Source organism: Ischnura elegans, chromosome 8 (genome assembly GCF_921293095.1).
Source record: "Ischnura elegans chromosome 8, ioIscEleg1.1, whole genome shotgun sequence".
NCBI lineage: Eukaryota > Metazoa > Arthropoda > Insecta > Odonata > Coenagrionidae > Ischnura > Ischnura elegans.
Window position 1 is genome coordinate 38843236 of NC_060253.1, and position 26722 is coordinate 38869957.

General features: G+C 38.4%; 1 protein-coding gene across 1 annotated transcript in view; it reads left to right on the forward strand.

Annotated features, from left to right (window-relative positions):
• The window catches only part of LOC124163603 (tRNA dimethylallyltransferase), a 794398-nt gene that overhangs the window by 695808 nt on the left and 71868 nt on the right, over positions 1-26722 (forward strand). The window lies entirely within an intron of this gene.

Genomic DNA, 26722 nt, shown 5'->3' on the forward strand with positions numbered 1-26722 from the left:
GATTGATAGTTAAATATTGTTTTTTATTCATTGCATTAACATGATTTTATGCAGAGAAAATCTCATAATAGTTTTTGAAATAATTGAGTAATAATCCGAGCTGTGCGGTTTAATTATTTACATTCCATATTGATTATGTTCGGATCTCGTGTGTGTGGGTTAACTTATATGGTATCTCTTCAAGCGATCAACATGTGTTTCCACAGCGTTAGAGGATTTATCTTATCTAATAAATTTCGCCGATTGCGCGTTACTAGGGCTTCGACATCCCCCTGCGCTCTGGTGGCCTGATTTAAAAAAATAATATTTTTCAAACCACATTCTCACTTCGATTTTTTCTAATGAAGGAATATTCTCTGTGGGTATCCCTCGTAAATCACCTTCGTTTTCAGTTAAGGCTTATTATTGAAGGAAATCTGTCTATAGCACAAACTGGAAATACAAGACAGTCAATATCATTTATTTTTTTGTCAGTTCTTCTACTCATTCAAATTTCATTACTAGTACCAGGAACAGCAATCAAGATGGGTTTGATAATAAGTTCTTTTTAGTGTCGATTACAGTATCACTAATCCCCCTGCTTGATTGAAATTTAGAAATAACCCTATGAGAAAATGAAATACCCCCTGAATGTATATGAAAATCTTGGTGAATGAAAATGCAACGATTACTAAAATTTAAGTATACCGGGACTAGCCACGGTGATAACTTTACGGGAGTCACCCGCAATGCACAATTGTGCGAAAATTCCACAGAGAAAAAATCATTCCACAACAAATCAATCAACGAATTTCCACCGGGAAGAATGACGCCTCGGTAGCTTAACTGGCTAAAGCACTCGGCCGGAAATCGAGGGATCCGGGTTCGTATCCCGGTCAAGGCGAATGATTTTTTTCTCTGTGGAAATTTCGCACGATTACTAAAATGTAACGATTACTCAAATGTAACGAGTACTCAATCGTAATGCTTCGTTCAGATTACGATTGTCCGAGCGATCGTCCTACCGATAGTTGGCTGAACTAGCCTTGCGAATGCATGTCCTGACAATAGTTCACGTGCGGAGGTAGTAGTAGGTGCGAACGCTTCAGAACGTAGGCAGATACCCACTTTACGATGGTTAGGCGCTGCGAGACCGGAAACGGAAGCGACAAGAGAAAGACGAAAAGTTCGTGAAGCTCCCTTCGCTCTATTATTTCATAGATTTGTCCAAGCAAGGAAGAATACGGGCGAAAGAAAAATTATTCGTTAAATACACTTTGAACACAGTAATATCTTGACCCTGCTAAGCTCTACATACAGCCCTGCTAATCGTCATTTTCTCGTTCACTTTAGATGTCAGCACTAGAGGGCAGCACAGGTTTTAACCATGGTAGTGTGAATGCAAGATAGTTTTAACGATTGCAGGAACAATCGTAATCCGAACGAGGCACAAGGGTTGCCTGCAATTCTTTTGGAGTGGATTACTTTTTATTTATCGATATCGGGTGGGGAAAAACTTGAGCAGGTAGAGCAATTCAACTATTTGGGCAGCACATTATAGGAAAACGGACACAGTAGCAAGGACATCAGGAAGCGAATTGCACTAGCAAAGGAGGCGTTCATGAACAGGAAGGAGCTTCTGAGAGGATCGTCATGTAAGAGTTAAAAGAAAAGGTTAGTGAAGAGTTTTATTTGGAGTGTAGCTCTCTACGGTGCGGAAACGTGGACACTGAGGAAAGAAGACGAGATAAGATTGGAGGCATTCGAGATGTGGGTATGGAGAAGAATGGAGAGGGTGAAATGGACGGAGAGGAAAAGGAACGACGAAGTGCTGGATGTGGTTGGCGAGGAGAGGCAGCTTTTAGATGAGATACGAAGGAGACAGACTGTATGGATGGGAGGAGTACTTAGCGGGGAGGGGATGTTGAAAATGGTGTTAGATGGTAGCACGTTAAGGAAACGAGGGAGGGGAAGGAAAAGAATGGGATTTTTAGATAGATTGAAAGGGAGTAGGACTTTCAGTGAATTGAAGAAGGTAGTGCTGGAAGGAAAGGGAGGCTCCCAGATCACTTCTTTAGTACTTCGTGGAAACCTACCTTAGTCGGTAGAATACTATGATAATAATGTCATGAAAAAATCATTAGGCCAAGTCGGCATTCGAACCTGGATCTTTCGCTTGACGGTGAGTTAATTTGCATCTCCGGGTTCGAATACTGGCTATGCTATATTATTTTTTCACGACAAATATCGTGGTAACCATGGAAACCTACCTTAATCGGTAGAATACTATAATAATATCGATTCGATATGTATGGATTACAAGTAAAAATGACCATAGATGTAATCATTAATAGTAATTCTATTACTTATACCTGCTTACATCACATCACCTAGTATAGATCCCTGTAACGGAGTGTGCTTACATCCCGTATCCATTTGCCCCCGTGCCAGCCTTATCTTCAGCGCCCTCTACCTTGACGCATCGCATCGGGGAGCGCACCCTTGGCCATTAGCAGGGCAGCCACCATCTCGCAATTTGAGGCCATTAAAAAGGGAAAGGGGAGGGTTGGGGGTGGTTGTTATGTATAAATAAGTCACGGTTGTTTTGGGAGTGGCGGGGGGTCGGGGGTTCCTGTCTGTCGAGCGGGCCAATCTCCCTCCCTCCACCCCCCCCCCTACCATTTTCAAAGTATCATTCCTTCCCCTTCTCCGCCGTCTTGCTTCGCTGCGTATCACCGCACCGAGCCCGTCACTTTATTTTGCTCTCAATTTTTTCCCCCACACCTTAAGGAATCGCCTTATATCGTCGTGAATATCATAACTGTAACATTTCTTCATTGGGATTATTCGGAGACTGTAAGTTTAACGTCTAATATTGTACAATTGTACAACAATATATTACAATATTGAACCTCGGTGAAATTTCCAAGGGTATTAAAGAAACATGAATTTAATGGCAAATTAAACGGTTATTCAAATGTAACGGTTAATCAAATGTAACAATTGATCAAATATAACGGTAAATCAAATGTAACGATCAATCAAATGTAATGATTACTCGAATATAACGATTACTCAAATATAAGGGTATTGTAAGGTAAACCTTAAAAAATTAATTTTTACCTGTAAAATACTTATTAAAAATATATTATATACTATATGAAAAATTATTTTTAAAGTATCTAGTACAAGTGAAAATTACTAAAGCATTAGTTAATTTACAGAAATTCAATTACTTATACTTCATTACATAACATCACTTAGAAGGTCCCTGTTACGAAGTGTACCTATTCATTTGCCCGCGTTTTTTTTTCATTTTTCCCCCCACACGTTAAGGAATAGGCATACATGGTCGTGAAGATCATAACCGTAACATTTCTCCATTGGAATGATTCGGAGACAGTAAGTCTAACCCCTAGTAGAGCACCATGAACCTCGGTAATATTGGCAAGGGAATTTAATAAACCTGAATAACGTATTGGTCTTCGCAGTGGCCTACAAAACCATTGATCCGGGGTTCTATTGTCAGTGTAGGGAAATTTTTTGTGGTGGCAATTAATGAAAGCTACTGCTTAATCCAACGCTTGCTATTTCAATTAGTTATTAATATTATAGTTTTCATAATTAGTATATTACTACTTTTCCTCTTCTATTCTTGACCTTGTTCAATTAACTTTTTTTAAATGTTTCTTGGAGTTCAGGTCAAATTGAAACCAACTTGGTAAAATTTATTTTTATTTAATCAATCAAAATTAATGGTAACTAGGTGTTGCAATACCTTAGTAACATAGTATAAATAAATATGTACAAAGTTAAGAGGTATGTCAAAATGTTTTTGTTTATTATATTCTGTTCTTATATATATATATATATATATGTATATACTTTAAATTATATTACTGTAAAAAAACGCGATCGTAACATTTTTATGTAAAACTATTGTATATCGTTGTCATCTTTGTATTTTATATTGTTCATGTTTTCACTTTCATAGCCCTGAGGATGATTTTACATAAATCGAAAACGTTGGCTATAACTTGGTTTCAATTTGACCTAAACTCCATGAAACATCATAAATAATTATAGTTTTCTACCGATTAAGGTAGGTTTTCATGGGGTATTTAATAGGTGTACTAGCCTTCCCACTTCACCTTCTCCATTATTCTCCACACCCACATCTCGAGCACTTGCAACCTCCTCCCTAAGTGTCCATGTTTACGCATCGTAAAGCGCTAAACTCCGTAACGCACTCTTTACTAGCCTCTTATTTAAACTCTTGCTTAAAGATCCCCTGATAAACTTCCAATAAATATTAATTAAAACTCCATCATTAATTAAGGTGGAATGTTTAATGAATGCTTGCCATAATTCTAATGAACTTTAATCCTTAAGTATCCCACGGGTTATGTTTGCTTTACTTGGAGTGTCATGCGCGTTCCGGTCTTTCTCCCCTAATTGTACCCTTCTTTTGCGCTTTCTCCCTTTCATGCAATCTCTATAACCTATTATCTTCCCCCCTCTTTCCCGCTCACCTGAAATTAGTGTACGGTTTTTAACAATTTCCCTACTAACCACTAACACATCCGTCAGTGGGTTTCCCTGGCCAAGAAGACGAAGGACGCTTATGCCTGTCGGAGATTTTTAAAGGTTAATGGCACATAACAATTCCTTGAAAATGGCATAATAGGCCGAAAGCTTGGTCGGTAGAAGTAAAGAAGTGCGAAAATAGACAAGAGCTGTCATTACTTTACATTATTACGTAGTTACAAGTTAAAATTGCGTAGTTCGATTCCCAGACCTGGTTGTCATTTCCCGTTGCAACTAATATAATTTAAATCATATAAATATGTAGATCATATAAATAACATAAGTTAGATATACTGTAGAACACATAGATTCAGTATGTCCTTTTTTCCACGATCAATAAGAGATTATAACGGCAGCGTTAGAACCAAATAGGTTAGTTTACTTGAAGTTTAAACTACTAACTTATGTATTCCTTAATGCATGTTTATGAATTTTCTTAGTATTTCTAACAGCATGTTCTGTGTGTTCTAGTTCATTGGCAGATTGCCTTCATGATTGATTGGCATGTTTTACTTTTGTATGAACGTGGAAGTATAATTTGTGTGTATGCGTAAAATTTTAATGTCCGTGTGTTGTGCATGTGGGAATATTCTTGCGTGCTGGTGATTGATCACTCCCTGCCAAACACCCTACAGGTTGCTCGCAGGGTTATAGAAATAGAATGGAAAATGACATATGTTATTCCGGGACAAGTTTGTCCCTCAGAATCATACATGAATATAAATACATTAGAGTCAAATATTACATACAATTTATTCAAGTTTATATGAAACATCGATGTCACAGATTGCGACTTAATATTTGACAAATTATAACAACAAAAATATTTATCAGCAATGCAAACGTATGAATACACTAGAAAAACATCTGATTTTGTTAAATGTAGCACAATATTCAGTTAACTTACATGATTTAATTCACATGAAGCAATATTTCATAGTATTTCTTTTTGAATTGACTTACATTTTTAGATTTTTTAAGGATTTAGTCTAAGTCTACGTCTAGTCTAAGTCTTAGTCCTTGGCATCGAGGATGCGTAGATAAAATGTGAATATGTCCTTAACAGGTAGATGTGCGAGGAAATAAATCTTTATTGCGTCATTAAGGTGCGGTGTGGCGGTTGTTTCCGGAACCTCTGGTATAGACGAACGTGGTGCATCGATTTGATTCCGCCGCTGTCGTAAAGCGCAGAATTAAGACAATGAGCTCAGGGGGAGCATTGGCGTAACACCGGGCCGCATTTATCCCCCGTCCTTATTAAATGAAGACCACTCAGATCTAATCCGCGATAGCCAAATTATTATTCCCGCCCAGAAAGCTTCCCGTGGCTACTTCCTGCAGGTGTCGGGAGGAAGATGGGACACTGCCTAATACAAGGGAAACTTAAAAGACTTGCCATTGCAGCCGCTTCCTTCTCTCGATCTGACCTAAAAAACATACATATGTTACACACAATGTTTTGTATTCGTGAGGCCACGGGAACTTCCACGTTTTCCTCGGATTTTTGCAAAATTTCACCAGTAACAGCGTTAGAAATAAATAACTTACAAGACTCATTTTTATCAAATTTTAAATTAATGTTTAAAATTATTAATTCGTAAAATTAAAATTACTCTGATAAACTTCACAAAAAACTAAAACGCGTTCAAGTATGTACTTTCTTATAGGAAAATATACATTGCTTCGCATTGAATTGAAACCAAATCAACAATTACCATTCCTTATATCCATTCTGCGTATTCACATCTTTTGCTTCTTTTTTTTTAATCGAGCTCTAAATCTGATTTATTTTAATATCGAATGTTCTTACAATCATAAGTCAACAATCCTGAGATTGGTTTAACGTAGCTTTCCGTTCATCTATCCTGTCCGCTAGCCTTTTCATAGCGACGTATTTCCTCTTTTACATCCTTTATAAACTGTCCTATGTAACTCATTCGGGGACATTCCTTGCCCTTCTGCCTTTCCATCTATCCTTCTACTAGTGTTTTCATCAGGCCACTATGCCTCACTATGTGGCCAAATAAGTTGTCTCGAAGACTTCTCTTTTATACACCCTTCTTAGCACTTCCTCATTACTCGATTATCATCATCATTCTTCGGTAGCACCACATTTCCAGTGAATCCACTCTTGACTTCTCTGCACTTGTCAACATCCCTTGAGCCTTGAATCTATAGAGAAACATAGAATTCTTATAATATTTCATAGATTTTGGTATGTATAGCATGAACTGATGCCAAGTGAGCTGCCACATTTCCATGATTTCTTCTTCTTATTTTCACTATTGTATCCCATTCCAATTTCCTGCAGGTGTCGGCATGAAGATGGACTCAACACACAACACGGGAAACAAAACACTATACCAGCCGCTTCCTCTTTCGATGTGACCTATAAACCATCCCCCCCTCCAGGAACTTCAGTCCCGTAAAAAAATTCGAATCGATTAAATCGCATAAATTAAAATGATAGCGTCTTACTATAGTCCATATTAGACCTGAAATGGTATCAGGAAAGAAGAAAAGTAGGTCAGCATATTCCTCTAGCGTTCGCTAACAAACTGTATTTCAGAGTATTGGAGGATATGTTGTGATAGATGGAGGAATAGGGTAGTTTCCTTCATCAAAGAAAACGAAAGGCATTGGTTACGATTCGCTACCCACCATTAGTGTATTCATAATATACAAAATAATTGGTTTTAGAAATCCCAGTTTAGACGATTGTTAATGGTCAATTTTAATCTCGGTTGTAAAAGGCCAGATTGGCGCCAATGTGATGCCATTCCACGTGGCGTTAGAGGGACCTAGATGCTATACGAGTAGATAAGAGTTTTACATCGTCTGAGAATACCAATGCATACATGAGGCACAGAGCTCAGGGAAATATTTCTTAATATTCACCTATTACAATTGTCTATGGTCGGAAAGTTTCCTTCGTTTGATAGTGCATTAATAATCCTTATTTAAGCCAAGCGCTACCTGCTAGCAGGATTCTCTACTTTACCGCCATGCACTGCAGCAAGTAGCCTGCATCGTAGTGGCGTTCGTAGCCTCGCACCCAGGTAGCCTCACATAGCAACAGCCAGACGTCACACGGGCTTTTCCCAGCATTCATGCTTAGCCGTCGCGTTTTCGCGCACTTGAAAATTTTCACTTTTCGTTTCATCGCGAAAAATAGATATCGTCATTTAAAAATCTAAAAGCGTGAATGATGCACTCCAGGAGAAATAATCTTTCGATTTAGACAATAAAAAAATAATAGGAAACCGACCGACCGACCACTTTTCATGAGGTGGTGACGTCATTAGAAACCTGGCTCATTTATTCGTTCTGGCAGATACTTTCATCGAGGGAAAGAATCCCTCAGAAGAGTAAAAACATCAACGAACCACCGAGGTCCATTCACTTGGCCGTGGTTTAGAGCAAAGACAAAAGTACAGGGTGGATAGCCAGCACCTCCGTCGGCAGATACCTTTACCCATAATGTGTAACACGTGACGCAGTAAATTTAAACATCGATGATCCTTAAAGGAAAATTTAAGCGCAAGAAAACGAAATGTTTTTAATATTTTTTAACTTCTTAATACAAATGAAAGGTCACTTAGTTTCCCTTAAATAATTTTTCTTGCCACCCAAATGCACAGAGATAGTAATTAAAGTAAACTTAAGTGATTGACTAATTCTCTAAGCGTATGAAAGCCACATGACACAATACCGCGTTACCACTGAGACGCTCGAGGTATGTTGGGGTCATAGTAGTTATGTTACTCGTCCTATACTATTCCTTACTTAGAGCGAGGGGTGGCGTACAAGTGACGTCACGCTCTTCATCAGTTCGTGACGTCATCAACTTATCTGCGAAAGAGTTTTTAGCCGTAGATGTTTCGCCGTGAAAAGTTGGAGAAGTTGAAATAGAATCAAAAAAAGAAAAATACGGTTCTGTATATTTTTCAAACTCAACCTTAACCGACAATAAATGAAAATTTTGATCGAGCCAATAGGGTAGAGGAAAGGGTATGGAAAGTTGCGGCGAGAAAAATTTTCCTCTTCCAAGTTATTTTCTCATAAGTTAAAATTCAAGAAAATATGACAGTTGCCGCCCATTTTTCCTGATTTGGTGACGTCACGAGATGTCAGGTTTATTAGCTAGATCTCTTATTGAGTGTATTAGCTGTGGGGCGATTTAATCAACGTAACAGTGTGCGCTAAATGTGAAGAATAGAAGGTTAGAGAAGAGAACACGTCACAGGGAATGAAAACAGGAGTTCTCGTGACGGCTGCGCCGTAACCAAAGGCCGAGGCCAATAGGGTAGTTTCCTTCATCAAAGAATACGAAAGTCATTGATTGCGATTTGTTAACCACCATTAGTGTATTCATAATATACAAATTATTTCGTTTTAGAAATATCGGTTTAGACGAATGGCAATGGTCCATTTTTATCCTCATTTGAAAAGGGCCAGATTGGCGCCCATGCGATGCCACTCCACGTGACGTCACAGGGACCTAGTTTCTATACGAGAAGATAGGAGTTATACGTCGTCTGAGGTTACCAATGCATGCATGAGGCGCAGAGCTCAGGGAAACATGTCTTAAGAATCACTTATTAAAACTGGCTAAGGTCGGAAAGTTTTCTTCATTTGATAAGGTATTAATAATCCTTATTTAAGCCAAGCGCTACCAGCCAGCAGGGTACTCAGCTACCCGCTAGCAGCCTGCGTCGTATCAGCGCTCAACTAGCCTCAAGGTCACCTCACAAGGTGGCAGCGGGAATCAGAAATACGTCACACGGAGAGATTTCCCGACATTCATACTTACGCGTCGCGTTTTCGCGCGCTAGAAAATTTTCACTTTTCACTTAATCGCGAATAATAGATATCGTCATTTAAAAATCTAAAATCGTGGAATACTTACTCCAGGAGTAATAATCTTTCGATTTAAGCAATAAAAAAATAATAGGAAACCACCCTATAGTGAAACACCGGCTTCCATATTATCACTGGAAATGGAGGCAATTTAATCATTAAACACCAAGATATTTGTCGTGAAAAAATAACCTAGCTTAGTTGATATTCGAACCCTGATATCCAGATTAACTTGCCGTCAATCGAGAGATCCGGGTTCGAATCCCGACTTCACCTAATGGTTTTTTTCATGAGATGCAAGGTGTATATTTGCACCATGCGGGTGACTAAGTATAAAGTTACTTCACACAGGCTCGGGACTACGAAAAAATACACTCCTCACAGACATATGGAACTACAATCCAAAAGTTCCCACCACACAAATATACTGCCTCTGCAAGTTACTCTCCTATGAGTCTGTCCTATGTCTTTCCTTCTTCTAGATTTAGTAATTCATTAATGTACAAATAATAATGTTTCCCCTAATTATTATAAAAATAATAATAAAAAATAAAAAATAAATAAATATTAAAAATTAAAATAATAAAATTCAAATTTTAAAAAATGAATGACAAAAAAAAAAGAGATATCCATTGGAAAAAAATATATTTTACATCCTTTGGACTTTTAGATATTCCTTGATTAGTGTATTCTAAATAACAAATCAATAATCAACATCTGTTTAGTATGTAAGTTTCTGCTCACAGAAACACCTCACTACCCCAACAACACAAACATCTGCGCAAAATAAATTGTATTGTCATCTGGCTGGTTGATGTAAACATGGTTGACCGGTACGGCGTCAACGCGCCTTCGGCTCGACATATAATGTGATTATTAATGCTTTCTTCATCATCATATACTAGTCATCATTCCTCAGATTGCTTTGACGCAGCCTTCCACTCAATTTTTTATCGCCCTATCTTTTAACCTATACATCATTCCTCTGCTTTCTATCCTTTATCACCTGCTCCATGCATATCATCCTTGGCCTAGCTCTACCGTTCTTGCCATCCACCTGTCCCTCGGCGATATTTTTCATTATTCCATCGTGTCTCGTGATGTGGCTGTTTTACATTTCAGCTGTCGAAATGGACATTTATTAAGCGTAGTCCGCTTCATAAAGTGCTGTGGAAATATCTTGGGAAAAATAATAGTATTTGTGACCCACGTCGCTAATTGCATAATACGGCCCGCAGCTTCAGGCCGACTGAAAAGTGAGGATATGACTTTGCTATAGAAATATTTGAATTATACAAGTATGATTGTAATTGAAATTTTTGGAAAATTCGAAACAAGGCCTCTAACTTGTAATTTATTCTACACACTTTAATCTACATCTACATATTACCCCGCAAGCCGCCTAAAAGGCGTGTGGCAGGGGGTGTTAGGACACCAGCCGTCTACGCATAAAAAATGAAGTGCGGTAACGAAGTTGGGACTAGCATGTATTAAAGTCCTTTATGGTTCGGGGGAAAAACGAATTCCCATATCTATCCGTTCGGCAAAACATATCTCTTAATTTATCGCTTCTATCGGACCTGGAAATATAGTGTGGCTCTAATATTATGTTCTCCGTGTCGCTCTTAAAGATATCCATTCTCAATTGTTCAAGCAATCTAAGCCTAGCGCACAGCCTCAAAGGTGCCTTTCCTGGGAGGGTAGACGTGCGGCCCACTGCATTGGCGGTAATGCTCCCTATCAAAGATACGGGACAAAAGTGGAGGAAGTGTTTGCCTTCTTATAGTCGACTTCCTCATGGGCAGAATGATTTAATACCCTCTTTGGACACCCATGAGGGTTCGGGGGCATTTTTGTAAAAACACCTGAACGCCTGCCTTCCTAACCTATTCTGCACCGGATACATTTAACACGGCACTTGGATGAAATGATACAAGAATGAGATTAATGTGCGTACCGTACGTTTAAAACCTTGGTGGCCCCAGCGCGGACGTTGAAAACGTGTAAAGTGGCGACGCCGGGTTTCTCTCCACACTTAATTCCCTCATTGATTACTTATCTCCTCAATCATGACCTCAGCTGTCGGTCGCCTCCTGCCAATACTATACCATAGGGAATAATCTACATCTACGTAATACCCTGGAAGCCACCTCGCGGGTGTTTGGCAGGGAGTGAGAATAGACACCAACATGCATTATGCAATATTTGCCACATCTACGTAGTTATCAAAAAACAGGCCATAACCCAACCACCTAAATGCAAGCAGGCGGAGTGAGCTCTCGTCGATCTTGCTTTGCTCCATGCAAGATCACCACCACCGTGCAAAAAACACAAATTGTTCAGTGGATAAAAGTCCATGGAACTGCATACTTTGTTAGTGCCTGAAAGGAAAATAAAGAATTACAAACACAAACCAGTAAAGGGAATAAAATAAAGAATCACATGGATTTGGTCGACCTAGCAAGTGCAGAAATTAATTCGTATACATTGATGGCACATTTTTCATATCCCTGGTAGTCGTACCATAAAATGACATCTTAAATCTCTCTATTCTGCATTCTATTTTTTTATCATCCTCTATTGATCTCCTCTACCATATTACGACGGTGAGTGAGGTATCATACTCTCGTGCCATCTGCGAACACATCCTTTCTGAATCGGAATTGCCGAATTCAACCTTTATTTTGTCCTACGCTCAAGACAAAGGACTTAAATGAAAGCTCGGTGGAACTCAGCTCACAAATCTATCCAACGCGCACTTTTTTTTAGCGGTTAGTGCCCTTATATCCCATGCCACACTTACATCGAGGCTTCTTGCGGGGTAGTTAGTAAACGTAGATGAACCCGGACTCTTAGGTCAGTAGCCAAGCTCTCGACCCAACAGGCCACCCCTTAAGGGAACAGTAGGACCTTAAATCTAATGAACATCGTGGGAAAGGGTTCGTTTTAGACCTTGTTTCTACTCCCAAGGGATATGCTATTTGGCTTATGGCAGTAAGTGACGCTAAGAGCACACCTGGGGTTTGAAAAATGAACAAAATTACATGCTTTGATTGCCGTCGTGAGTTTGAAAGTGTCGACGACGCTGTTAACGTCTCCTCCGAAGCAATAAATGTTCCGAAGGTGAAGAGCCTCCTTTTTTTTGCCTCCTTTTTGAGACTTATCTGATTCAATTTTTAACCGAAAGAGCGTCAGTGAAGTCCCACCCTGGTCGTACTCGCTACGGCGAAGCGATTCGATTTTAATTGAGGCCGCATTTAACTGTTGAATGCACCCACTTGATGAGTTCGCCCTCCACTGTTTTCGGGAAGAGTTAATGTACCGAAGAAATGAAGGGAAATCTCCTTCGATGCCGGTTACAAGCGACCGTCTCGTGGAAAAAAAATCTTCATTAGACTAGAGGGATAGGCTACGCACAGCTCGCGAGCAGTTTGCCCCCTCAGCAAGTATGAGCCATCATTTATTTCCATTGGAGACACCGATTGCGGCGCTGGCGTTATTTTCCAATATGGCCGACGCTTCGAGGATAGCGTTGTGACCACGAATATTTCAAAAGAGGATCCCCAATAGCCTCTAAATGTGTTGTCACCCACCCCGCATTTAAGTGAGTTTACAAAAGTCGCCACTCGTGTCGCTGACGGACAAATTGATCCGAGTTTCACGGGGAAATAAGAGTTAAGAGGGGTGTTAACCAAAATTAATACACCTGATGATGTGATGTATCAAATTCAATTTTATTCAATGCTATTCCTCGCAATCACAAACGTTATAATTCAAAATATTGGGGAAAAAAAGTGGATCGTAGTGCACTCATTACTGCGTCGCGGACATTTTTGAAAACCGATTAAAATGCGACCGAAATGTCAACAGAAATCAGCCTCGTTTGGAATGGAATTGGGCCTCCTCTATGCAGTCCCCTTGGTTATGATGAAAATTGGTGTAATTTGGATGAATCGTCGAATCGCCACTGCGAAAAGTAAAGAAGAAAATCTAAAGGAAGATTTTTCTTGGTTTTGAGAAGGTGTTGAGATACATATGGGTTATGACTAATGGCAATAAACATTCAGGAAGTAATAAGTTATCGTTGAAATATCCGCCACTAGCTCACGGCGATTACTCAAATCCTCCGTAGCCCATCTAGAAGCTACCTCTCCTCACCCACCATGTCCAATACTCTGTCGTTCCTCCACTCTATATACTCTGAAAAAGGAAGGCATATGTTTTTAAGGAGTGATCATCATCGCAAAGTTTTCCTAATTTCCAACGCCTCGGTGAAATGCGACCAGAACTTCATTTCGAACCTTGGCTTAAAATTAGCCGTAAGTGGGATCCTGCTCTAAAGTTGTATAAAAATAAAATACAACTCCTTTATGACCTCCACTCTCAACCTACTTCCCACCATGAACCCTTATAAATACCCTATACGGAAAAACTATCCTTATTCCCTCAGGAAAAAAGAACCAGCATCGGCCACGAAACGTTGGAAAAAAAACCGATAAGTACGCGGCGCCCACCCGAAAAAACATCATCAACGGATCCGGGTAATCATTCCGGTGCCCAAGTAACAATGAAGGAATACTTTGGGTACACCCTTAGGAAGAGTTCTCAAGTAATCATTTGAATACTCCGTAGTACTCATTCGAGTTCTCAGTATTCGTTAGATAGTAATCGAATAATCGCTTCAGTCTGATTGTGAGAAACATTACATATACATACTACCCCGCGAGCCGCCTGAAAAGGTGTGTGGCAGAGGGTGTTAGGACACCATCCATCAACATATAAAATTAAAATTCTCAAACAAAATTACGACTATCATTAATTATAGTCCTTTATGGTTAGGCGGAAAAACGAATTCCCATCTCTATCCGTTCGGCAAAATATCTCTCTTAATTCATCGCTTCTGTCGGACCTGGAAATTTAGTGAGGCTCTAATATTATGTTCTCTGTGTCGCTCCTTAAGATATCTATTATATTGTTCCAGCAATCTAAACCTAGCGCGCAGCCTCCGAGTCTCCAGCGGCTCCCAGCCTAATTCGCTTAACATCTGGGTTACGAATTAAAGGCATAGGAGAAGAAATGATAGACATGTGCCAGAGGAATTTTTGCTTGAATGTGTTAGCGTGCTTAGATGACTGGTTAAAATCATTGTCTTGACATGGCATCTCAGACCTATTAGTATAACGCTGTCGATTTCGAGAATTCTCCTTTATGCAGATGCATACTGCTCAATATAGTAGACCATTTTTTAACGCCCATTTACTACCGGTTATTTTTTTTTTCATACCCTGAAATTTTCCCATCTGAATTTTGGAAGCTCAAGTCCCTTGCGAAAACTCACTGAATCACTCGGCCAGATTTCGGCAAGGTACTTATTACGCGAGCTTAATTGAATGCGGGGAATACCCTCCCCCTCCACCCTATATTTCTCTTCTTGCGGGTGCATTTTATTTTTTAACGACTGCGTAATTCATGTTTCATGACTCCATTACTGTTTTATCGCGCTCAACTTCTTTGATTTATCGCATATTCATGGAGGGCTGGCAGTTCATTTTTCCGTCTCGAGCTCGACCGGAAGCCCAGTAGACTATGACTGTGCACTTGGATGCGTCTACTTTGAATGTGTTAACGGCCGAGGAAAGAGAGTGCTAAACGACCCAGCTAGAAGAGTGATTCCTGAAAGCCTTAATTCGAGAATTGCATTCTTTGAATCGGAAGTGTATCGATCGTTATCGTTTCCTATCGCTATCGACACCGTTATACTTAGAAGTGTTTTTCACAATGGCTGCGTTTAATTCATTCCATTGGATTATTTAATTCACCATTCTTGCACTTAAGAAGGTAGTTGGTAATTAGGTAGTCGGGCTTGCGTATATTCGAATACCGTGTTAAATGAGGGTGCTCAAATGATAGACGCAAAAAGAATGAAGGGATAAGTGAACCAGATAAGTCCGTAAGAAGTTCGGGCGCTGTAATAATTTAGGCGTTATTGACCAACACATGACTTACGTCTAGTAAAATAACTGTGAAAAATGTGCCGTAAAAGTTAGCAAAAATTGTTATTTGGGCACAAAGGAGTCGCCTATTTCAGTGCTTTTTAATTCCTGGAAACCTTGAAAATTGTAGGCAGTGATTCATCTGGGTCTCCTTCCGTGTTTATCCATTTTTATTGACAATATTTCTGGATAAACGCGGAAGGAAACCCGGATGAATCTCTTCCTACAGTCAATATCTCCGCGGAAGCCTACATGGAAACTTTTTAGCTTGTCTTTTCTTTTCTCGCTGAATGGATTTCCACCAAGATAGGCCTTGTTCAGGAAATATTTTGGGGGGTTGGATTAATTCGTAGCACATTTCTGGGGGTTTTAATTTGGAAGGTGTCTACATCATAAGTGCGCATACGCCAAAAATATCTGGGATGGGGTGGTCTGACCTATTGACCACGCCCTCCCCTCTACCGCTCGCTAAGAACTTGACGCCGATTAAGGACACCGAAAGTGATAGCTGCTTAGGCTTATTAAATGTTAAGGGAATGAGGAAATAGTCACGATATTTAAATTTGGTCAGGAAAATCAGAGAAACATTAGGGAATCTCGTCCATGCCACGAGGGAAAAATAATTTCTTGATGCGCCAGTGAAAAGGACTGCCGCGCTGTTGGATGAGGGCATTTCCACAAAATTGTAAACCTCAAAACTATTTTTTTTATTGCAAACCCCTATGTATTATATATTTTTGAAAAGCTAAAAGTACCAGTTATAAATTTCTAGTATTTGTTTTAGGAAATATTTCCATAATAAAAAGATATGGTACTTTGTTTTTCAATTTTTTTAGCTCACGAGCTTGCTTTTTTGAGTTTCTTGAACATATTATTAATATAAGTTTACGATTGTGAACCATTATAGTTTGTTCATATATAAAAATTACTTTGTAAAAATTGAAATGTATATCCTCAAGAATTTTGTACATTTTTGACTCCCTACTCTTCAAAAATTTTACAACATGACTACCCCATACTTAGCAGTGATTTGAAATTGCCGAAAATGTTATGGCTCATCGAAGTATATTTTTATACCTTGGCGTCTTAGCGACTGAGGTTGTACTAACGCCATAGTTTCCTTTGGATGGATGTATAGTTTTATGGTGGACTAGGGGCTAGACAAATGTAATGTAATTAAAAATTCTGGCGTTACGGCTCAAGATACGTTCCTATAACCACGATCACAGCGTTCCCCGGTGCGCTAATCCTTGATGGAGTGCCTTACGTTTTATGAGCCTGGCCATGCACCTGCCACGGCTATCTCTTTTCATGTGTGATACTCCTAAAAACACCCCCTAGACGATTCGAGTGGTCTAGCACGCCTAGAAGTCGAAAAATGATGTATAATGAAGTCAGGAATGTCGTAAATGAGAATATTTTTTTTTATGACTAGCGTGAAACTCCTAATGAAAATGAGGCGTCGTAAACAAATTGATGATTTTTGTGGACTGGAACCTACCTGGCTGTACTTCATGGTGGAGGGAAGATGATATCGGAGGCTCGAGTGTTAGTACTCTCCCATAATAACGAACCTCCAATTCTAATTCTTCATTCTTCAACGCCCAACCGTTTATTGCACAGTGAAATATAGGTTCCGGAGAGGACGTTAGTGCCATTTAAGCCATCAGAAGGCTATGCCGCTGGTTTATTTACCTTTCACGTTTCATTAGTCTTCCGTACACGTGAATGTTACAAAAATCGTCAACCTTGCCATTCGGAAGGCACAGTAAACTCTATGCTTGGCGAGAAGAGAGTGGAAGCATAATTCGGAATATTGGGGGAAGAATTTGTCACTGGATCTTTTACGCATTGCCATAAAGCGACTCATATGATTTAGTTTCCTCGGTACTGAGGGAGTGCAGTTTGAAAATTCCCGGTTGTATGAGTGCGTTACGAGGACTAAATAATCCCTTCCGTGACTTTGCCCAGGAAACTTACGCGAACGATTGTTTGGGTTATCTCAGGTACCCTGTTTATAATTCATAAATTATGTGTTGTGTTATAGTCTTTCCTGTAATTCAAGACCACGGCCCTTTTTTTAACGATATAATATCTTGATTTGTATAATTTATAAATACTCTGTAGGCTACATTTAGGTTTTTACATTGATTTTGCGCGAAATGGCAGGAATCTTTCATATTTTGCAATTTAAAGTATACGTTAACTAACATGCTATGAAAAAGTGCCATCATGTAGTGATTGAAATTCCGTCTACCTATCTTTCAATGATTATTTCACCTGGCCTAGTGATGTAGTATTGGAACAATCGATTTCGATTAAAATCGACAATCGAGTGTTAATAGTATTAGTATGTATTTTGAGTGTTTTTCGAGTGAACAATAAGCATGTTTTTGTACAATCTGTTTTTAGAACCGTCGATGATTTTTTTCGATTAATCGATCTTCTGTTCAAATTTCGATTTTTGTTGAAAAGTCGAACTTTTTATTTCCATTAAAAATCGATTGATCGGAAAATCGATTTTTACACTTTTTTCCATCACTAGTCTCATGATTTGGCCGATAAGTTTCCCTGTCTTCGTTTTAAGTTTTTCGGAGTCTTCTCTTTGCTCACTCTCTTAACATTTCCTCGTTATTTATTTGGTCGATCCATTTATCTTCATTATTCTTCGTTGGCAGCACATTTTTAAAGCTTCCACTCTCGACATGTCGGATGTCTCATTAAATTATGATGAAAATTCTAAAAACTACATTGTGCTCACAATAGCTGCTTAAATGCATGTACTCGTATATAGTTTGCAAGTAGAAAAGGCGAGGGGCGTGACCGTTCACTCCTCGGATGGACTCGGCTTTTTTTATCCAATTTGCATTTTAAGAATATAATAATCTCGCCCCTCGTGAGTGCATGTTGTGGCAACCGTGGAATATCTTGCCTCGTCATGGCATGGCGGTCACTTGCGCTTTCGCACGCATCGTCTGCTCCTGATAACTGTTCGCCCGAGTGGCCAAAACCTCACGAGATATCAATCGCGTCTTTTGAATAACATTTTCATTTTCGTCCTGGTTTGGGGAAGGCGCGACCTTGACTCGGGGTTTATCGTCGTTGGCCGAAGATATGAAAATTATTTTTACGCGACCGCAAGTGAGATTTTTGCGAGGAAGATCAGCCTCGCATAAAAAATATGTGGTATTCGGCGGCGAAATGTTTCTTTCATTTTAATTTCTACCATTCCTTTTCGCCGAGGTTATATTTATTTTTCGGGAACTCGCAGTGCTTAAGATTTTTTAGGAGGGATAGCGCATTCTCGCTATGTCATTTCTGGAATTTAAGAGGCTGTTTATCTACATTATTTATGGTCATATACTGTGGTTTTCCGTACGGTTATTCTTATTTCCGTGCCGGATTTATATCGTAAAAGGTAAAAATTCAGGCAAATAGATTGCGACCGGTCCATAGGGAGTGAAGTGTCGCGAAGGTACCTTAAGATGATGCGTCGTGTCTAATAAGATATAATAATTGCAAATGAATTGAATAGCAGAGAAGTAATTGTTTTAATTTTAATGATTGAATTCGACAATCAGAATAGATTCTAATTTTTACTTGGCGTCTCCGCTGAGCACTAAACAATAGAATGCTGTGTTAGATAAAAAAAAATTTTGGGCTATGTCGCTGATATAATTTTCGGGTGGCCCCAACGGTTCAACTATGGGGACTGCATAGAGGAGGCCTAATCCCATCCCACCTAAGGCTGATTTCTGTTGCCACTTCGGTCGCATTTTAATCGGTTTTCAAAAATGTCCGCGACGCGATGACAAGTGCAAAGCGATCCACTTTTTTCCAATATTTTGCTGTAAAATGATTGTCATTGCGAGGAATAACATTGATAAGCAATGAACACGAACTAGAACGCATCATAATGTGTATAAATTTCGGTTAATACCCTCAATTATACCTTATTTTCCCGTAGAACTGGGATTGTCCGTCAGCGACGCGAGTGGCGACTTTTGTAAACCCATTTAAATGCTTGGTGAGTGACAACACTTTTCGAGGCCGGCTTGAGGTTCCTCTTTTGTAATATTCGTGGTTTCAACGATTCAATTTTCGAGTGAATATGAGAAGCGACCAGCATCGGTCGGGAAACGTCAGGGCCACCTGAAAATTGACGCGGCGACATAGCCCAAAAGTTTTTTAAATCTAACATGACGAGTACCCGCGAAAGTTTTTACGGAGAATTGAATGCTTCTTCGCAATGCATCATGCTCGGGAGAAGTTTTCCTGAAGAAGTTTTTGCTGAAATTTAAAGCTGAACTTTTCCTGGTCCTGAAATACCTTAACCCCGTTCTGATCTTAGAGAGTAAGGATAAGAAAGGGGGCGGCTAGTGTGTTTGGGGTGAAAAAATCATCTTGCGGCATCTAATTTATCTTCCGTGCCGCAATTTCATTCGAATTATATGAGCTGTGAGAAAATTCAAATTTTCTTGACTTTTCCCGTCCATTTATTTTGATCTCATTCCCAGGATAAGCATCGCTTCTGTTAAAGCGAAATTGATTTTCGCGTCGTTTTTTAACATTCGTATTTTGTATTGCACGATGATCAATTCAATCGATGAAGTGCTATAAACATGACAGATATGATTCCTAATAAAAATATGCGTTCTCGTAAATAATCGGTTGATTTTAAAGAACCTCTTTCGTAATTTCATGAGCTCGGTATAGACGAGAAGTAAGAATCACATCAATTTCAAACAGAGTCATTATTCATACGAGATTATTTTGTGATTTCTTCTGGCTGAAATCTTCTTTGCAACAATAATCACGATCGCTAAGGTAAATAAAAAAAATTCGATTCAAGTCGGTTAGAGGTTATTGGGTGTGAATTCATTTGTCATTTTGCAGCTGTTTTTTGTCTCCTTTTCGTTATTTTCGTCCCCAAGCGCTTTCTTTATCTGGAAGTTTTTTCTGTTTTCAGTCGCACCGAATCAATATATTACGGATTTATAAGCGGTGTTTCGTCTTCATAGTCGACGGTCAAAGCGTGTGGTTTTCTGCATGTATTTTCTTATTTCACTGCCGACTTTCCATCGTGAAAGCTATTAGTTCAGGAAAAGTGACTGATGACGACCGGTCCAGTTAGAGGGATGCGTTCACGTATGGTATCGTAGTATCATATGATAAATAATGGGGTAGTTTCCTTCATCAAAGTAAACGAAAGGTATTGAGTGCGATTCGTTACCCACCATTGGTGTATTCATAATATACAAATTATTTGGTTCCAGAAATCCCAGTTTAGACGAATGTTAATGGCCAATTTTAACCTCATTTGAAAAAGGCCAGATTGGCGCCCATGCGATGCCACTCCACGTGACGTCACAGGAACCTAGATTCTATACTAGTAGTCAGGAGTTTTACACCGTCTGAGATTACTAATGCATGCATGAGGCGTAGAGCTCTGGGAAACATTTCTTGATAACCATCTATTAAAATTGCCTATGGTCGGAAAGTTTCCTTCTTTTTCCAAGCGCTACCTGATAGCGGAGATGTCTTCTACCTGTCAGCAGCCTGCATCGTAGCGGCGCTCATAGCCTCACACCAAGGTGGCCTCACACGGCGGCAGAGGGAACCAGAATGACGTCACACGGGCTTTTCCCAGTATCATTACTTAGCTGTTGCGTTTTCGCGCGCTTGAAAATGTTCACTTTATATACGATCGTGAAAAATAGATATTGTCATTTATTAATCTAAAAGCGTGAAATACGTACTCCAGCAGTAATAATCCTTCGATTTAGGCGTTAAAAATAATAATAAGAAACCACTCTATTGTAAAGGAATTGAATTGCCTAAGTCCCGTGGTATAAATATTATAATTTTAAAAACTGAATCAGTCAATGGAAATATATTCTAATTTCTAACGTCAAATCAGTTCTAAATTATGTCGTAATGGATTTTTTATCATGTTCATTGAAACTATGCTGTGCATATATGTTCATATTCGTTACTTTAATGTATTATTTTTACCTCTGTTTTGTTTATTTCTATGTGTAAATAGTTGTCCGCTCGTAACTGCACAAGTGAGGGAATGCAGCATTTATATGTCCAATAAATAAATTTTAGCCGGTTTTTTATTGTTTGCATAGCATTAACCAAATCATGACACTATCATAAACTTGATAATGCTTGAAAAGTTAAGGTGAAGGAAAGTAGTCGAATAACGATTAGTTACACAGGTCACCTTAAGTTGATGACATGGCTAACTATGATTTTCGTACTCCGAAAAACGTAACCCATGCAACATTGGAGGAAAACTTTTTAGGGAAAATATTTGAAAAATGACATACCTGGAAATACATTTTACGTCATTTTGCTCTTATATTTAACTTTAAGCAGATGCAGTCAATATGTATCAAAAATAGACGATTGTTTTAAATAATTATTTTTTATTTCTCTAAAGTTTTGGGGGGGGATCATTCCCCTTCATACCCCCCATAGTTACGCCACTGCCTAATTTCTTTAAACATGACTGTGATTTTATTAAAGTATACGCTTTTAATATTGATCCATGTAATAGGGGTTGTTGGGTGTGAATTCAGTTTTTATTATTTTACTTTTTCTATTTTTTCGACGTCACGCATAGCTTTATCGGATAAATTTTCTTTTTTCATTCACACCGAATCAATACAGCTCAGGAATTTGGTATGTGATGCTACCTCCTTACAATCGATTGCCAAATGGTGTAGCTTTACGCCCGTATATTCTATATTAAATCTATTATTATATCGTATTCTACGTTAAATATGTGTTGTTTTTTATGCATTTGCGGAGTGAATCACCATTAGCAAATTGGTATTATTTGGTGTAATAACTAGCAGCTTTAGGATTTAAATCGAAGAGGTGGGTTACATTCCCTTAAAAATGCCTCTTTTTTGTCATCTGTAGTATTTTATTATACATCCAACGTGTTTCACTGCCTGCGGCATCAAACAGGGATTTGAATCTTTGGTTTTCGTTTATATAAATTGAAATCTTTTGTTTGCGAATCTAAAGAGCTGTTTCATGCTAAACCAGGTAGAATTCTAGCATATTAGTAATTTTTTAGTTCCTAGCAATTTACTAATTAATTTAAAGTCGTTTACTCAAAGAGCAGGTAATGTTTTCCTCCTGTGGGTGTATTTTAAGGTAATATTTTCGAAAGTCTAACGAATTAAATAAATTACACTGAAAAGCAAATGAAAAATACTAGAAGTCCAACGACAACAATTTCCTGCTATTGAAGTGAACTTCAGTTTCGAACCCGTGAGGTGGAACGCAGTTATTAGCTAATAAAAAAACACTGTCAAATGCTATAAAAAGTTTAATATAAAATGAGGGAATTATTTCGTTGTTGTTTTGCATGCAGTCACGGGTTTTCATCGCACGACCTCCAACGTAACACTGCGAAGTTTTTCCAAATTGATCAAGCGCTCCTCTTTGAATCGTTATTCGTAGTGGAGAGCTGTTTCGAGCTTAATCTGGTGGAATTCTAACATTTTAATGTATTCAAATTTTCTGGCATTTAGATAATTAATTTAATGTCGTTTATGTGAAGAGAAGGTAATTTAATCCTCGTACGGCTGTAATTTAACATAGTATGTTCGACAAAAGGAGGAGAAAATGAAAGAAATTACATTGAAAAACAAGTGAAAAAATATTAGCCGCCAACCTGCTGCTGATGTAAACTTCAGATTCGAATCCGTGCGGTGGAAATCATTGGATAAGTATTTTTTTTAAAGTGTCAAAGACTGCAAAGTTTAATATAAACGAAGGAATTATTTCGTGTGTTGTTGAGCATGCATATACAGATTTTCATCACACGCCCTCTCACGAGATACTAGAAAAGTTTTCCAAATCGACAAAGCGTTCTTCTCTGTATCGTTTAAATTCAGTTTGGATTATTTTATGAATGCGGGGTGCGCCTTATAAAATTTCTTTCATGTAAAGGGCGTTTTATTTTTTATTTGCCCCATTTATTTTATTCTTCAATTTTTTTACTTTCTTTTTCATAGCATTCGATGCTGTAATTTTTCATTTTCTCTAGTCCTCGTTATTCAATGTAAGCATATTAATATTAAACCGTAGTTTACTTAATCGAAACAAATATTTCATTCTTTCACCGAATATGGTGCCGTAATAGATGACACAACTTCAGGCAATATTTTGTAGGAACAATGTTTTTTTCCGAAATGTAATGAATTTTCTTAGTAATTTTTTATTTTTAGTATTTATTTAAAGTAGTACTCGTATATAGGCCCGTTCGTCCTGATTATAATATGAAGTTTCGTAACGAGAAATAAGTTGTAAAAAAAATATAGGATTCCTTGTGTCACTTTGTTATTTTGAATTACAGTCAAATTATTGTGTGCCATCTGAAGCTTAATTGCTTAAGCATTCGAAGCCAAGCTTGTTGACGTTGAAGTTAATGCACGTATTGTAACAATTGAATGCGTTCAACTTATACAATGCATCCTCCTAGTTTATAGTCTGCCCGCGTGTCGTTATCCTGTAAAAACTTACTAAATAAAAGTTTAATACTAATCCTGTATTATTTAAAATATTATTGTCCTGTTGTATAAAAATTACACCTATTTGGATGGCTGAAAACTCATGTTTGTTTCCTTTTCTTTTGATGATTTATTGTTGGTGCTAGCTTGTAATGCTACTTAGGGTGGTTTTCTCTCAGTTGTAGGGATAAAATATGAAGTTTTATGGCAAATTTTTAAAACGGTGAACTTTATGTATCATGCAACGGTTGCGTTTTCATATTTATTTTCGCGCACGGGTCTCACCCTTATGAAATTTTAACAGCGACTATTTTTATTATATAGTCTGTGTCCGGCAAGCGAGCGCGTTTCTGATTAAGGATAAGTGCTGCATGCTTTGTTTGGAATCACCCCGTGCCACACACCCTGATGGTGGCTTGCACGGTATCTCGTAGGTATACGAAAATGTGGAGTGTAGTTTTTGGCTCTTGAGCAACCGAGTTTCATTGGGATTTATTCGATTTCTTGCGTGGCGTTGAATTTCTGTAGCAGGGTTGCGTGTTTAAAGCTGTCGTCTCACCCCTTCGAAATTTTAGCAGTATTATATTGCTTCCTCTTGTCTTTTCACGGCTGCGGTCGACTTTGCGCCCGTGGTATTTCCTTGATTTGATGGAATCATCGAACGTGGACACGGAAGTATCTTTGTCGTGATCCCTATGAGAGTTCGCCTACCCCTCCATCAGTCTTTTGTGGTGACGAATTACTCGCGTAAAACTTAATGTAATCAATTTTAAGTTTTCAGGGCAAGCAATGTAGGCCCTTTTCAGTGTTTTCCTGCGTCTCCATTTTTTTTAAATAATATCGTAGGAAATAGTTAAAAGGTAAAAGCTGGAATTATCAAATTTTAGTCCAAAGTTGCTTGCTTTTCCTTAGAATTTATTCCATTCGAGTTCTCATCGAATACTAATTCCAATGATTTTTGATAGTTTTTTTTCTCCAGTTTACCTGTGCCTCAAACATTTAAAAATAACGTCGGAGAAAATAATTAAAAGGTTAAAGCTGAAATTATCAAATTTGGGACCAAAGGTGCTTTCTGTTCCTTAGAACCCATTCCATTCTAATAGAAATCAAAAAATAGCTTGAATGATTCATGATAATTATTTTTAGCTCGAATTCATTTCCTTCAATAGTTTTTTTGGAAGATAGAATGTTGGGTAAACGAGGGGGATGACGAAAGAGAATAGGATCTTTAGATAGAATGAAAGGGAGAAGACCTTATTATGAATTAAAGAGGGAAGGCCATGAGGGATGGCTGCCAGAATTCTTCTTAACTACTCCATTTAAACCTACCTTAAACGGTTGAATGTTTTTGTAATAGCAAGTACAATTACAATGATAATTACACCTACTTGAATGGTTGAAAACTCATATTTGTTACCGTGTCCTTTGATGATATATTACTAGTGCTTGCTGTTTTATATTACGTTAGGTGGTTTTCTCTTAGCTGCAGGTGTAAAATATGTATGTTTAAGGCAAACGTTTGAAACGGTGTACTTTATCTATCATGAAATTTTCTAGATGATAGAATTCGTACTAAGCGAGTATTTAATTATCAAAAAGACCGTTCGAGCATGAGTTATGCGATCTCTTAAGGAAGGAAGTGACCTGATCACGTACAATATTGATTTAGTGGACGCCGTTTAAATAAGCTCAGGGTGATAAGTGCACATTTAGAATAATTTTTTAGCTGTGGTAGAGTGTTGAATGAAGTGTCAACGTGTGTCAAAAATATTCTTGCCGTTATTCAAAAGATGAAAAGCTTCATGGCAGTCAAAGAGTGGGAGATTATTCATCTTCTCCGACTTTCAATGAGAATGAAAAGTAATCATTTAAGGTTGAATATTTAAGCATTCTTTAATATTGATTGATTTTGAATTGAATAGCGCTGTTTTAATCCAGGCTTTTTTATCACGCACTGACCGCTTGTTAACTGTGCTAATATTTATAGGTTTGTTCTTAAACCGCGGTCGTTTCGTTATACGTAAGTAAATGGTAATTGAGACGAAGTGATTTTCTTGAAATAAGTTAAACATGAAACAAGTCACTATAATAGATCATCCCATTAATTGAAGCGGTAAATCCTTAGTATATATGTACTACGTGTTTCATCGCAAAGGCAATATATCTTCACAGGTACTATCTACAGTATTCCGTGAACATAAACAGCATATAAGTATAAATATCCGTGAAATGATGTATATTAGTATTTTCGTTATTATATGTGAAGGTTCATAGCAGATAGCAGCGCATGGATATCGCTTAACAGATTACACATTCCGTCGTTAAGTTTTTTTTGTAAATGAATTGTTTTATTTTATGTTAAATTCATCCTTACAGAATTTCCATTTTCATCTATGGTGATGGGAATACCTCTCTGCAACCCATAGCACTTTTCCCGTACCTATTTGTTCCCTATAGGCCCATCTTATCTACCCCGGTCTTCCTCGAATTGCACCGTTAAAGGGCCCTTACAGGCCCTCCCTTTTGTGTTTGCGGGCCCGCTTCTAATCAAGTCCTCTCCAACTCCATTGTATCGACCATCTTTTTTTGCCTTACCTTTTCGAGTCGGGGTGTGAATTCAAAATCACTTAAACCACCTTCCGGGAGTACAAAAATCTCGGAAGGGCCTCGTTTTTATTGCATTCCATGGAAAATTCTGGGACTGGCGGTAGGCAATAGGTTGTGAGATACAGTGAATATTTTCAAGAGACCGATGAAGGACTACAGACG